This window comes from Quercus lobata, chromosome 7 (genome assembly GCF_001633185.2).
Source record: "Quercus lobata isolate SW786 chromosome 7, ValleyOak3.0 Primary Assembly, whole genome shotgun sequence".
Lineage (NCBI taxonomy): Eukaryota > Viridiplantae > Streptophyta > Magnoliopsida > Fagales > Fagaceae > Quercus > Quercus lobata.
Window position 1 is genome coordinate 16,036,854 of NC_044910.1, and position 12,357 is coordinate 16,049,210.

Consider the following 12,357-nt stretch of genomic DNA (forward strand, 5'->3'; position numbering starts at 1 on the left):
GACATTCCGAAAAAGAAAAGAACCTCCCCCCACCCAAATTAACAAATTGAACTACGGGTTTTAATGGAGAGAGACGAGGATATACATTATTATAATTTATAAAGTATATGATTTAAAATGTTGAAGTTAAACTACTTAAGTATTTTTCAAGTGAAAGATTTTAAAAATTAATATGAGAGAAGTCTGAGGGCCCATTTGGATTAAAGAATGAAGGAGGGAGAGTGGAAGGGAGTAGAATAGAATTGACTGAAAATATACTAGTTTTGGTCTAAATCTACTCCACTCCTCTTCTTTCCTCTCAATCCAAACGAACCATAATTATTTTCTACTAGCAATATATGCAAATGAGAGATGTTAGAAATATTAGGCCAATCTAAACCTAAAGAAAGCGTGCACAATCCAACTCATTGCTAAAGAGTTGCATATCTTAGTTGAATTAAATTGTTGGATATACTTCAACAATTAATTTATTTTTGTGATTATGTAAACAGTAATAACACACAAATCTAATTATAAATAATAAGACTCAATATATAAGAAGAAATTTGTACAATAATTAAATAACTCACAGACTAAATGCGTAAAGAATGAATGATGCAGAACTGATTAAGTCTTATGTTTGGCATAATCTCTTTAAAACAGATTTTGCCCTCACACATTCAGTGGTGTTTAAAGATTTGCAGACTTTTGTCTTGTAGGATAAAATGATCAGCAACATGAAGAAGAAGTACTGCAAGGTTTGTGCTTAATGAACTAAACTATCTTTTTCTCTCTCTTTGATTCTATGTTTATGCACAAAAATATTTTCTCTTTGAAAGTTTTCTTAGTCAAAAGTTGTTTTTACGATTGAGGGAATATGAATATATATGCTAGTAAATAGATACAATGTTTAGGAAAAACTACTATACACAAACTTACTGACTCACAAAAAAAAAAAAAAAAAATTTGGACAAGAGGGCTTAGTCCACACATGCCTAAGCCCAACTCAATGTTCAGCTCATGAGCATATAAACTTATATTATCTCTTTTCTTTCTTTTGTGGACTCAATGATTTTCACTACTTAAATCCGTGTTCAAGTGGACACATTATGAATCAATTTCTCATTTACTCAACATTTTTCTAATAGCATATATTTTACTTATCTATATCAAGGGAGCAAGTGCTCATTTGTGTAATGATTGAACAAATTTATTAATGTGTGATGTTATCACATAAAGAAAAATCACTCTTTTCTCATTAATTTTATTGTAGCATTTAGATTGTGAATATTGTGTATTTTGTTCTTGTAACAAATACCACTGTTTAAGCTTCAATTTGTAAGAGACATTTTTTTTCAACACCTCCTTTGTCTTATGTGGCTTGGATGGTAAAATTGGAGTGCAACTTTTCAAACATGAGTAGTTCTAGGACCACGAACTTTATCACGCAACTTCTTGTTACAACTCTAACGTGGTAGATTGAGAGTAGTTTGCTATCACTAACATATGGCCCACCATTTTTGCTCCGCCACTTACACTCTGCCACATGACAGTTGTGGCAAGAAGTTAGGAAAAAATTTGTGGTTATAGATTTTTTCTTCAAACATTGTGAAATACCTCACTTGGCTTGGTTGTGCACTACATGGGCGGGTTTAATTCTGATTGAATTTAGGGGGCTTAGCCTTTGAGATGGTAAAGTTGTTCACATACCCTCCAAAAGACTTATTGCCACTAGATATGTTGCCTTCCTAGTTTTTGCTTCTAGTTGCTATAATAATTGATGCGTTGTGGAAATTAATAAATGAGTTACTATTCGAATTGGGTTAGATTGATTTGGAAGCTTTAATTGGAAAATTTTAACATGTTGCTACCCGTTTTGTCCTTTTGAAATCCAAAATTAAGAAAGACTTGAAAAATCTATAAAAGCCCCAATTTCACAAAAAAGCAAACGAACACCATGAAACCCATTCAAACCTCCCCACTTGTATAAAATTTGTCAATTTGGGTCAAATTCAGTAATTCTAGGGCAAAAAATGAAGTTTCATCAAGATTTGACCAAGTTTGATTAACTTTAACTAGGTTTTACCCTACTTTATCACTCCATTCTCCAAATTCGACCATTCAATGACCATGATCCTTCACCAATGCTAAAATTTCATCACACTCTTTCAATAAAATGGGGTATTTTTTTAATTGGACACTGCCCAAGGGTGGCTTGCAATGGACACATTCCACTCTCCGAAATTTTACCACCCATATCTCACAATCCAACTATATAATTGCAATGATCTTTCACCAACATTAATATTTTCCCACATTATTTCAGTTTAATGGAGATTTTTTAAAACGAACACCACCCGAGGGTGGCTCGTAATGGACAGTCCCCTCGCTTGTAAAGAAAACGATCCACTTAAAATTTTTTTGATCGCCTTGACCGCAAGATCCAACTATCGGATTTCCATGATTTTCAACCACATGAATTCTCTTAATACCTTTAAATCTAATAGTTAGTTTTCCAATCAAACGCAAAATGGATGAGAAATCATGAAACCAAGCCTAAAATAGGGTTGGATCAAAACCAGACCAAACGACCACCAAATTGCACAAGCCACCTATTGTTGGAAATCTTGATTGATCTAATTCACAATGGTTATGTTTAGACAACAAAATACTCACATGAAATGTTGCATTCAAAGAAACTTTAGAATGTGTTTTGAGGTCCAAAAATTCGAAAACCGACAATCAAAACACTAAAAACATTAAACAACATTAAGGGATAATTACAGATTACCCACTTGTGGTTTAGCCCGAATTTAACTTACCTATCCGTGGTTTCATTTTTGACACGTTACCCACTTGTGCTTCACTCCGTTACTACTCCGTAACCCACCTCCCTTTCAGACGTTACTCTAACACATTTTTTATTAAAAACAAAACCCAAAACGGATCAAACACTCTTCTCTCCCAAAACAAACTACCATCCACATAAGGTAGATTTACTTATTTGCTTGAAAATCATGAGTAAATACAATATGAACATCTTAGCATATCAATAATTATGATAAAGTCAAGAACATTTGAACTGAAAGATGTACCACAAAATCAGCAACTTGTACAACAACAAAAAGGAAAAAATAAGTCACTAGTCTCTCTCCTTCCAATCCCCTCAATCTCTCTCTCTCTCTCTCTCTCTGCCCTCCATTTTCCATGATCCATGAGCTCCACCCAACACCAATTTTCAAGATATAATCACCAACTAGAGCCGCCACCACACCACCAAATCCACGATTGGATTTCTCTCTCTATCTCACTCTCCGATCTGGCCTACCATGATTCAAACCCAGGGCTCTGAGGTATTCATATGTTCTTTTATAATGGCTGACTTAGGGGTTGAATCATGGATTAAGGTATGGGTCTTGAACAAAACCCAAAATCAATTCATAAAAAATCTCACTTCTTTTTTCCAAAATGACAATATTGATGTGTTGAATGTTTGATAGTGGGTCATTGATTGGTGATGGGTTTTCTAAATTATGAATTTGATTAGTAGAAGGTGTTAGATTAAGGCTGAATGTGGTTGCAAAGGTCAAGGTTGCCTCATGGCGGCGGCAAGGTAGGGAGTTAATGCTCTTAGCATTGAGATTTTTTTTTTTGGGGGGGGGGGGGGTGGTTTGTTGTTTTCCTTTGAAACCTGGGGTTCTTCAAAACTGGGATTTTTTTTTTTTTTTTGGTTGTCTTGTAAGTTGGCTCTCACGATGAAGGTGATTATGGTGGTCTTCTTGTGTTCTGGGTTTGAAATTTTTTTAATTTGAGCCATGTTTTAAGAGATGCATATTCCTGGGTTTAAAATAGCCCATTTTGATCTTTTTTTTTTTGGGATGAGAGAGACATAAAATGAGAGTAAAAAGACTAATTTACCCCCCCTTTTTTTTAACAAACTGGGTTAACAGAGACTAAACAAAAGTAATCTCAAGTGGATAAAGTGTCAAAAATGAAACCACGGGTAGGTAAGTTAAATTCAGGCTAAACTACAGGTAAGTAATCTGTAATTATCCCTGACATTAAAATACATGTCATAAGCTTTCTAATGATATATGGCACACTCGATTTAGAGTCTAGTAAAGCCTCCATCCAATTCATGTAGTTACACCACAACCAATCGAAAAAGTTTAATATGTGCCTACTTTTGGAAGCCATAACTTTTTGCGCCCACCTCTAATTTGTCCAAACTTGGTGTCATTGGTAATATAATTTCACAAGTATTTCAAATCTGATATGTTGAATTTTAAGTCCCAGAAGGCCTCTAAAACATACTTCAAAGTTAGAGATAGTGTTTGTCGATACCGTATTTTGTCCGTTCTCATTTTGCATGTCAAGGTCCCAATTTTTGCACAAAAATTGCAAAATTATTGTTTTGACTCTAGGATTAAAGGAATTCTAAAGATAATTCAATTTATCCAAATTTTGGAAGTGGAGGTCAAAATGACTAGAATGCCCCTATTGACCAAATCTTGACCAAGTTGACGTGTGGTCAAACAAAGTAAAAAATTCACCCAAATGATAAATTTCTTACTTTTAAGTCAAAATAAACATTTCCAATTTTTTTTCAAAAGTTTGACTGCAATCAACTCATATATAACTACAATTTGACCAAAAAATCTAACCATCTGATTTGAATAAATTTTAGCCCCTATGGTAATTGAATTCCCTTTAATTTGATAGCTCATGATCCCTGATCGGATTTTAAACAAGCAAGCTATCACAAAATATAAAAAACAAAAAAACACTGCGTGATGATTAAATTTTTCGACATGTCATTAAAGTTTGATTGTAACTTAATTTTATTGAATTATAATCAAATGATCACATATTGGCCCAAATAAGAATTCGTTGGAAATGTCTTGTGACGAGTTTCAATTTAAAGAGCTTAATTTGCTAAAATTTATTTTAATTAAAATGAAACTACTCGCTAACCCGTGTGATGCACGGGAAAGTTTTTAGTAACTATAAGATTTCAACAAATCAAATGCTATAAAATTTGAAAATCTTAAAGAACTTACATTAGCATTCATCAATTTGTTTACAAAGCCAATGCTAAATAGATCTACAAATTGCATTCTCATATCTTCTATCATTTGCAAGGTGACAAGATTCTTTTCATTATGGTTTGCATCCTTCTATCCTTCAAAAGCTTTAAGAAGTGTCATGTGGTCACTGCATAAGAATGTGTATAAGGTTATACAAAATTCTATCGTTATAATCAACATCCTAAAGCTAATATTCAATCCGAAAATGTGTAACCAATGTTACATATTAGAGTGTTGTAAAGAGAAGAGCAAACATTTTCTTACAACCACGACCATATGGCTTAGAGTTCTAACCATTATTCTAAGGAACCCAACAATATCAATAACCCAAAAAGTATTGTTGTGATACATTTACTTTAAAACAAATATATTTGAGCAATCAAAATCAAGCAAATCTATCTTAAAACTACAATTTCAGACACAATCACACAAACCCACTATGAAATTCTACTTAAATTGTCTATTGCTTTCATCGAACTATTTGATTAATAAAAATACAAACATCACTTAGTGTAAGTAAAGCCAATAAAAATCACCAAAAAAGGAAAACCATCTTGCTGGAAACATCATAAAGACCAATAAATTAGACAGAAATATAAAATTAAATAAACTCATTTCCAAACATGTATCTATGAAAAACTCAAAAATATATAACAAATTTTCTTCTATCTTCATTTAAAAAAAAAAAATGATAAGAAACTATTATTCTAACTTTCATAAATTGCACTTATATGTATCGCTTTCATCAAACTATTTGATTAAAGGGCATACAAACAGCACTTAGTGTAAGTAAAGCCAATAAAAATCACCAAAAAAGGAAAACTATCTTGCTAGAAACATCACAGAGACCAATAAATTAGACAGAAATATAAAATTAAACAAACTCATATACTAACACATATCTATGAAAATCTAAAAAATATATAACAAATTTTTTTCTATCTTCATTTAATAAAGAAAAATGACAACAAATTGTTATTCTAACTTCCATAAATTCCACTTATATCCTTTTTTATAAGCAAGCAAAAAAAAAAAAAAAACTAATAATTTAAAATGTAAAACCCGTGCAAAAAATGCATAGCTCAATTTGTAATAACAAAATTGGAAAATTCTTAATGGAAGAAGGTAAGTTGTCTATGAATTCAGTCGAAGATATAAGAGGCATATGAAAGCAATAATAACACCAATCAATCAATTATCCAACCTATCACACACTATCCTTAAGTTGGTCCTAGGCACCTATTTCGGAACCCATGTTATACCCTACCATTCAAGAACTTAAGCGCAATTTGCAGCATGAGCTTGGAACTTTTTATTACATGACAATGATGAAACTACCAATTTTCAACTCTCTCCTAAAATAAAACTTTTGCTCTACTAATACCTTAATTTCCCTTCTCAATTGGTTTGGAATTCAAAGAAACAAAAGCCTATAGCAAAATGTAACACTAAAAAAAGAGCTAAAAATAATTGGTAATTTGCCAAAAACAGTTAATCAACTTCATGCAATTCATTTATAAGTAATGTAAGTTAAAAAAAATAAGCAACTGTACTAAATATTACATTTGTGTGTGTATATATACACACACACACACACATTGCACATATATTTTCTTTCACGTTTTCACACATATTTTATAAGATCCTGATAAGGTACCTTAACTAATGGTTCATAAGCACTATTTACCACGTTATAAGCTCATGAATGTTAAACAATATTGAATGATTTAAACATTATAAAATAAGTGGAAACTAAATGAAACTCACCATCATTTTACTTTTCACACTAAAAATCAAACCTGCATCAGCAACTGCAGTTGGCTTTAAATGCTCCAATAGCCTTGATAGCCACTTGGACATCATTCCAAATTTACTACAAATGGCTAATTACTTACAAATGGGTAGTAGAGTGAAACTCCTTGCATACAAATTCAAGCACAACTTCTGTGTTATTTGCTGCTAATAACCTAAAGCCTCCTATTTTTCTTTTTCTTTTTCTCTCTAGCTTAAGTTTTATTGTGAACTCTCAATATTCATGGGCACTTGATGGATAGGAAAGGAAAATAAAAAGGGATAGAAAACACAGAGCATTTTAAAATATAAAGGCAGGCAAATGTCTTGTAGCTTAATTAACACTTCCAATATCCTATAAGTTGTGGAGACTCATTTTGCACAAACCACCACATAAAAGAATCTCAAAGCACTGTCCTAAAACAGCCAATCTAATGCAAGCTTAGCAAATAAATTTTTTGAATATAATCTGATTTTTATCTTGTCTTCAAAATTTATCTATTAACCTTGACTAATTTTGTAACTTCAAGTTCAAATCTCAAATATGCAATTCAATCTGATTCGAAGTAAAGTTCCTCCTGGGGAAAATCTAATTGTTCTAAATCCAAGATCACAATTCTAAAAATACAGGGTTTCAAGACAAAACCTGAAGCTTTAAGTATAAGGTCAACTGCACAAAAAAACTTTTTATAAAGGTGTAATATATGCCTTTTGATTTATCAAAAATAATGCCATAATAAACTGTAAATGCATCCATATACCAATAATCACTTTCTTATATGCTTTCACATCACTAATCCAATGAAGCTCACCAAAGAGCAAAGACCACAAAACATTTATATGAAAATCAATAGTTTCACTACTTTAAAATAGATCATAACACTATAACTCTGAATTTAGAAATATATTTTGAGAGCAAAACCTTAGAAACCAAAAGTACACAACCTACTAATATTAAATCATGCACAATAAACATGCATAATGCGGTAAACTTATATAATCTCTCAAATCAAACCCTCCAAAATATGGACATCTTGTTATTCCACAATTAAACTGCACTCCAAATACCCAACAGACACCTATTGCTTGACAAAAGTAGCTAGATCCTAGATTAATGTTCTTCTCAGAAATTGAATCTGCACAAAACAATCACAAAACAATAAATTTGCACAAAACAATCACATTATGAATCAATCATTAATGGCCATATGTCTCCAATTTGTGTCACCAACAATAGAGCAGAAAAATATACAAAACAACAAATCTATTGTTGACAAATAAGTTGTGCTAATTTGTTCCCTTTGCAATCACTTGTCACATATCTCTTTAATTAAGATTTTATGTGTTTCATCTGCTAGAATAGCTTAAAAAGAATAATTGCTGGAGTTTCACTACAATTCTACTATAAAACAAAACAACAGCTACAACCCAACTGAGAAGATAAAATTTCTTCCTAAATTTTACAATCAAAGACAAACCAAAACAAAAACTACATGAACTTGTACAGAAGAGGTAGAAGGTTTGAAAAAAAAAAAAAAAAACAGGGGATTGAGTGGAGACAAAGAAGGCTGACGTTTTAGGTGCCCAAATAATTATTTAATCAAACAAATGATTAAGCTTAAGCAAAATCAGATGTGCTAAAAAACCTAGATAGCAAAATAAAGCAAAACTTGAAGGTAAAGCAAAACCTGTAGGATTGTTGTTAGATTTTGACGATTGAGAGGCTCTTCAATACCATCTCCACTTTCTTACAAAACCTATAGAATTTGATTTTCTATGAGTGTTTTCTTGACTTCAACAAAAATGAATAGAGAGAAAAAAGGGGTTAGGAATTGAAATCCCTAAATTGATAGAAAAACCTAATTAAAAACGAAATCCTTAAATTGACAGAAAAACCATTATGCGCCTGGGCAATCAAATCCTTATGGGGAGGAGTCAAAATCATGGGCAAACTAATAGCTTGAATTTTACTTGGCTTCTGGAATTTCATCTCAATATATAAACCCTTCAGCAGTTCTTTTGACAGATTCAAGTCCTCAAAAGTACTCGCCGATGTATACAGGGTATCATCAAAACCCAAAATTGAAAACTGAACAAAACATATCTATTAGACTCAACTATACATGTGTGTTTTTGCATTCATGTTCCAAGTAACATAATAATAGGAATTAAAACTATAGAACACTATATCTATTACCACATTGTATAAGCATCAAAACAAAAAGTAATATCAATGATAAATATTCAAAACCCTAATTAGGATCTCAAACTATAATCAAAATCAGTACTTTATTATATTTTAACTAAATGTAGCAGCAAAGGTATTGAGTTGATCGAAACCCTAATTAGGATTAGGCAAATAAAGAAATTCAAATCTTGGTGATGTGAGAGATTGATGGTACCGCAGTGATGAGCGTTTTGGTGTCGTCGATGGTCAAGGCCTCGACGTTGACGAAGTAGCCGTGTCCTCCAAAGGCTCGTCGTCTTCTTTGTCGCCCCAACGTTTCGTCTCCGTCTTTGGAACAGGGATTTCTTGTGGCGGTGGTGGCGGCGGAGCAGCAGCAGCCGTGGTGTTTTCCTGAGGCGGTGGCTGTAGCAGTGTCAGTGGTGTCAGCCATTGTGTGAGAGAGAGAGAGAGTGGGAGTGAGAGTGCTCGATAAAAAAAACCTTTGTTGAGAAGGAGAGTATATATATATATATATTCATAGACGGAGAGTATATGTTCAGCAAAAAAAAAAAAAAAGTTCAGCAAAAAAATAGACGGAGAGTATATATATTTAATAAAAAGAAAAAAATCAGATTTAAAAATTAAAAAAAATGCTGATGTGGAAAATTGTAGAGCTAGCAAAAGCTTCGGTTTTTTATATATATATATATATAGATTATTAAAAAAAAAGTATTTTTCCAATTAAAGTTTGTTTTTCATCCCATTTTCTAAAGTATCAAGCTTCCTCAATTTGAAAATTGGAGACAAAAAGCAAGGATATTTATAAAGTAAACCCCAAAAACTTTCCGAGGACACCTCGTTTGATCAAAATGGAGGTTGGAAAGTCCAAAAAGATTTAATGGAAAAATATGCCAAAATCATGAAAACCCTTAAAATTCAGTTTTGGCACTCACTTTGCCCATGAGAATTGGACGCAAAACCACGTGGTTTTTTGAACTAGAAGTATTCCTCAACATCTTGGAACAAACGGCTCGACAAAAGGATCTTCAGATTGAGAGAAATCAAATTGGGAAAATTGAAAAAATGGCTCGACAAAAATCTTCAAATTGAGAGAATCAAATCAGGAAAATTGACAAAAACATGACAAATAGTGTGGACTAGCCTACTTTGGAGGCTAATAACTTTCAGCACGGTGCTCCAAATGACGCGAGACCAGATCCAGTGGAGGGTATGCTGCGAGATCTTTCTGTGAACAGCAAGAACAATAAAGCTGGATTCAAGCAAGGCCTCCAAATCAATGTGCAAATTCAGTGCATCAAAATAGGGAAAGCGAGCGAAGGAACAGCCAAAACTGGCCTAGAATAACTAGGTTCAGCTTAAAGCTGCATTTGTTCCTTCAGAAAACATTTTCCTAAAATCATCCTTTGATTTTACGATATCTTACATATTTGTGGTCTAATTTTAGTCCATAAACTATTGATTCCGTGCTCTTAATTTGCTTCAATCAAACAATTGGATTTTTGGTTAAAATTCGGTCAAATTTACTCCACTTTAAGGCTTGGCCATAATTCATCGAGTTTGTCATTTACGAGTGCTCTTCACAAAAACGGATGTGTTTTGAACTTGGTTTACCTTGGTTGATTGTGAACTTGAATCTGGGTTTCATCTCTGAATTTATTGAAACAAATTAGTCTTTGGTTAACTTTTGAAATCTGATTGATTTTGAAAAGGCATTTTTAGGCGTCTCAATTTTTACAAAAGAATTCTAAAGGGTCAAAATGGGACGATGATACAAAGTATATAAATAGGTAAACAAGCTTTTTTATTTTATAGTTTTTACTCTAAAATGGAACAATAAATAATAAACAATTTGCATACTCTATCAAATGATACACTAACAAGATTTTTTCAAGAGAGTTGACAAAAATTAAAGAACAAGTATTGGTAGTTATAATTTAGGTATAAATGTTCAAAATGTATCTTATGTATATATTCTTAAATAAGCATGTGTCTATGTAGTGGATACAAACTAATTTGTAATGGCATGTATGTTAATAATATTTTTAAAATAAATTTGCCAGATAAGGAGAAGTGGGGTAATTATTTTACAATATTCTCAGAGTACCATAAATGCATACTCTTCCCTCTCACATAATTGTGGGTCCTACTAATTAAATTCATGGTAAGACTTACAATTCATGTGAGAGGGGATAATACACATTTATGGTACTCTCAGAGTATACAATAATTTTATGAAGAAGTGGTGTAAGGAAATGCAAGCTAACACTACAAGAGATGTGGAGATGAGGTGACGGCTATAACATTGTAATTGTAGTAATAAAACAGAATAGGAGCATTAATTAATTAAGAAGATTGGTACGGTTGAGAAAGGAGTAGCATGCATGCATGCATGTGGCAACAATAAATCACCGTCGAGGATGTGAGAATTCGATGAAAAGTGTATTGCATTAATTGAATGAAAATGTACAATCAGGGGTCTATATACAAGCTCAAGATGTAACTGACTTTCTAACTAACTCCAACTTATACGGATCTATTCCCTCCAAAACAAACAATATGAAATACACCTATCAGTTACTTACACGTGTCCATAAATATCACTACCACTTACTACTAACACTAAACTACTAGTAGCATAAGAAACTAGGACTGAACTGCAGGTCGTTTATGCAGAATTAATAATACTCTTGGGCTACTACCGCTGCTCTTTGTGCTTCTTCTGTTCAATTCAATTCTTCAGACAAGGACCTTGATTCATCCTCAAGTTGAAGCTTGTAGCTGACCCTTCTGATAGAGGAGGACTCAAACACACATCAAAGACAGTAGACAAAATCTACTTGTTATTTAACTTGTCAATTCATTAATTTTAGCTCTATATATGCTTTAGGATTCATCATTTTGATTTTATTACTGATTAGTTAGTGGAGTAGTTGATTATCAGTGGCGTCCTTTTTTGTAGCCTAGCTAGCTCCAACTTGTATTGGAGCTAGCCTAGAGTAGCTAATATAGTAGCTCATCAGCTAGCTTTTAAAATATTAATGCTTTGCAGTTTTTTTATTTATTGTATTTTAAACTTCGAGTCCTTTATGGTGATTTTCTTGCATGTAATTAGATATGGTGTTAGAGTTGTTATTTATGTTTGAAAAAAAAAAATTCATGTAATTTGTGTGGTAGAGAATCAAATGAACGAGAAGAAGAAGAAAATTACATCCCTATTCTCTTTCACTTGTTCAGAAAATACTTGCTGCCCTCTTAGAAAAAATTTCTCTTTGATATCAAATCTTAGAGAAACTTGTAAAAAATCATTGTTCC